Here is a 3930-nt window from a genome sequence, read left to right on the forward strand (position 1 = left end):
CCCCCCCCCCCCCCCCCGGTCGAGCTAGTGCGGACGCGGAAGGCAATGAAGACGCGGCTAATACTGATACGGACTCTATTTCTAATGGCACAACTGAAGAGACTGAAATGCTGTTGTAACGATCAGTGATGAAACCGAGTCGCATAGCAAGGAGAACGACAGCGTGGAGGGTATTGATGACTCAGCAGACGAAGTCTACAGTCGTGCCAACGACAAGGAAAGCGATGATGAGGACGATGTCGGGACTTATGAAGAGCAAAAAGAAAGGGTGGAGCTGCAAGGATATATTGAAGAGCCCAACCAACTTCTTCGCTCTTCTGGTGGCAATGCACCGCTTCGATTCGACTACGTGGACACCTTGGACCCAAATATTGCCAACGCAGCTGGTCAAACGGAGCTGGATACGGACGGTGAAGGTGACGAGGACACGGCAGAAGCTGACTTTGATGCCGACAGCGAGAGTGACGCGAGTGACGCAGAAATATGCAAGTCTGACATGCTACAGCACGAGATTCGACGCGTTGCAGAGTTGATGAATAATGCAGAGCGAGATCGGTTACATCTTCGCATTCAAGGTAAGTCACGTTAATCGTTAGGTTGACATGAATATCATATAACACGTTTGTTATGTTGACAGAATCATCGGAGGTGTACACGGATGAGCAACTGGATCAAATGAAGATCGAGGGCTGGAATGTGTTGCCCGACAACGTCGAAGCCGAAAGCGTGGACGATTCAGACGTTGACACGATGTATGCAGGATACTGTGGGCCTTCGCAAGATATCATTGCCGCAGCAAAGTCACCGCTCAAGCGCTTCTACTACTTCTTGCCAAAATCTTTCTGGCGACAAGTAGCAACCCAAACTCACATCTACTGGAAGCAAACGCTAGAGTCAAGACTGCAGCAAGCTGAGGAAAAAGAAGCCACGATCACAAAGCGCCCACCACGTAGTAGAGCTGCGTTACTGAGGAAAATTCAGAAATTTCAAAAGGTTTCCCCACACGAAGTTGTACATTGGATTGGATTGATGCGTGCTCATGCCTTACGGCCATGTAAGCGCATGGATGAGCATTGGTACAAGGACGATATTGGGGTGCTGTTAGCTGGGACGTTTGGCCGTGTAATGTCACGTGACCGTTTTCGCGAAATCACAAGATTTCGTCACTTCACAGACAACAAGGACCCTGCCGGAGTCAAGGACCGAGCTTGGAAAATCCGATCGGTGCTATCGGTACTGGAGAAGACTTTCAAGGATGGATACGTGCTGGGATCTCGTGTGGCAGTTGATGAGGAAATTCGACCCTCTCACAACCGGCGAAACCCCACGAGAACCTTCATGAAGGATAAACCACACCGCTGGGGCTCGAAGTGCGTGATGACTTGCTGCGCGGAGACTGGTTACTGCAAGAGGTTGGTATGCGGACAAGAACAGCACAAGGAGAAAGTGATAAGCTGACACGTAAATCATTGTGCTCTGTGCTGTGCTCAGAGTCGAGTTAGACATTGGAAGAGTTAATGATGCAGAGGGATCTCAATCTATGGACACCAAGAATGGTTCCGCAGCGGTTATCCGCAATATCGCGTGCGTATTTCATGGGCTACCATATGAAGGGCGTCGTCTGGTCGTTGGAGACAGCTACTACACCTCTATAGCTTTGGCGCAGCAGCTACGAACTATGGGGTTCAACTACCTCGGGACAATGAACATCAAGCGAAAAGGCTGGTGTGATGCGTTGACCTATGCTAAGAAGAAACGGCAAGCACGGACACCAAGGGGGACGTTCCGGATGGCCGTAGCAAAGTCCAACCCCGGACTTATCAGTGTTATGTGGGCCGACAATACAATCGCATACTTCGTAGCTTCCCAAGTGACCGCGGAGTCGACGACGGTACGTCGGGAAGAACGGAGTGGCCCAAGTGATGTGTGGTGTAGCGGGATCAGCAAAATCTGCGAGATTGCTGGATCTAACTTACCAACTGCGCCCAGACACCGACTAACGGAGGGGGTCCCCCGATGATCCGTGTTCTGCTGAACTTTCCTCACCTTGTGTACCCGTCGGTAGGGCGGGATCTTGCTCTCTCGGTAACTTCCGAAGAGTTCAAGTGGTGAAGCTTGAGTGTCTTGGCGAGACGTGGGGATGGGGTGGAGCAGCAGTGGTAATATCTTCACTCTGCGTCCGTGGCTAAGCGAATATTCGAGCTTACGGATCCAGGGCCTAGATCGTGGATCTGGCCGTAGGGTTGCCTTGCGGGTGTGTCCCTTGCCTTTGCGTTTCCTTTACGTCGTACTTGCCGCCTCCTGTGACGGGATCCTGAGAGTTGAGACCTTCCAGGGTGTAACCGACCAAGTAGTAAATTCGGTTAGCCTGTCGGATCTGCACGTGTATAGGAAAAGCTCACTAGGTTGTAGGATCTGGTCAATGTATTATCCAGTTATCACTACCAACACTAGTTTCGCAATTCCCAACCTTCTCCGAGCTCGTACGGCCAATGTAGCTCCGATTCTTGAGGGAAGGAAGGCACTTGCGTGTTATTGTGCAAATTGAAGACTGTATTGATACTTAAGCCTATACCTGCCTGGATTCCTAACTTCTATGTCTTTCACCTGTTAAATTCCTTACCAGGCTCGGCTGCATGTCCTTTCTCTCCTTGACCCATCATCCCAGCTGTGGTGTTGGAAATCCCACGTGAACTCTAGCTACAAATGTAGTTAGGATGTTCCCACAACAATACGTCTACTAGGATAGTAAACGATCGTTCGGGCGGACCTGAAGACCCCAGATCTGCCCTTGCACCGGGACAAACTGGACCTTGTAAACTACTTATATAGGCCAACCAGTAAAAATAAGAACACGCTACTAGCACGAGCAAAGCTAGCAGGTGTTTTGAATCCTCGTGGTCCCAACAGCGGAAGGGTACCAGGCACGGGTAAGCCTTTTACGAGATCACCGAGTGTTCAACACTCGGTAGGAAGAATAAAAGGGATGCAATACAAGCAATCCCAGTCGTGCAAATAGGCAACAATAAGCCGTCACGTAAGAACTCCCGATAGTAATCGGCCAAAATACACAGTCTCTTGGCCTTGCCGGATGAACCCTCGCTACAGAGCTTCGAGTTCTCCGACAGGCATAACACACTCAAACAAGCTTGACCAGACGCTTACCTTGAAGCCGGACGTCGCTCTGTGTGCTTGAGTGGAAATTCTGTTCTGTATTTAAGCTTACCCTTCCGGTCTATTCCTAATAAGAAGTCCTAATCAAGTATACAAATATCAAGTGAACAATGATCCGTTATGGATCTTCTTGCATGCCAAGCGTCGTCTGCACCGTCGCATGAGCATCTATAACGGTCCGCGCCCTGTCCCAGACGGTGAACGTGCCTTCCAAGGGTCGCTGAGTCCTCCGCGAACTCATCCCAACCGCCACTGAGGGTTCGTACCGTAGATGGTCCGCTGAATGCGAATCCGGCCAGTCCATTATTAATAATAAGGACAGCCTGGATTCAGTGACATATGCCCGTATCCAATACTCGTTGAACGTTCGGAGGTGACGCCGTCGAGTCCCTTGCACCTTGGCGTCTCACCTGACCGAGGGTTTGTCGCTTGAACAACTTGGGCGGTGTCACGTCTTTGTCGACGGGTGATAATCCGCAACTACGGAGAAATCACTACGCCACAACTGCCCCTGTCGCAATGGAAGCCACGGTACTGGTGCCCGTTGTGACATTTCTTCATTCTTCAATTCACCATCTCGCCACCGTATGTCCAAGCGTCTGAATCCGACGCTTTTCAGCGTCTCAATCCACGTAGACGTCGCGAACGTGAACACCTGGAGGTACGTCAGCTCATCCTTCTCTTGAATCATCGGCACCTTGCTCATCAACTGGCATTACTCGACTTGTTCTCAGGAGGGCAAGGCCGAGGGTCGAA

Source organism: Phytophthora infestans, genomic scaffold (genome assembly GCF_000142945.1).
Source record: "Phytophthora infestans T30-4 supercont1.99 genomic scaffold, whole genome shotgun sequence".
Classification (NCBI taxonomy): Eukaryota; Oomycota; class Peronosporomycetes; order Peronosporales; family Peronosporaceae; genus Phytophthora; species Phytophthora infestans.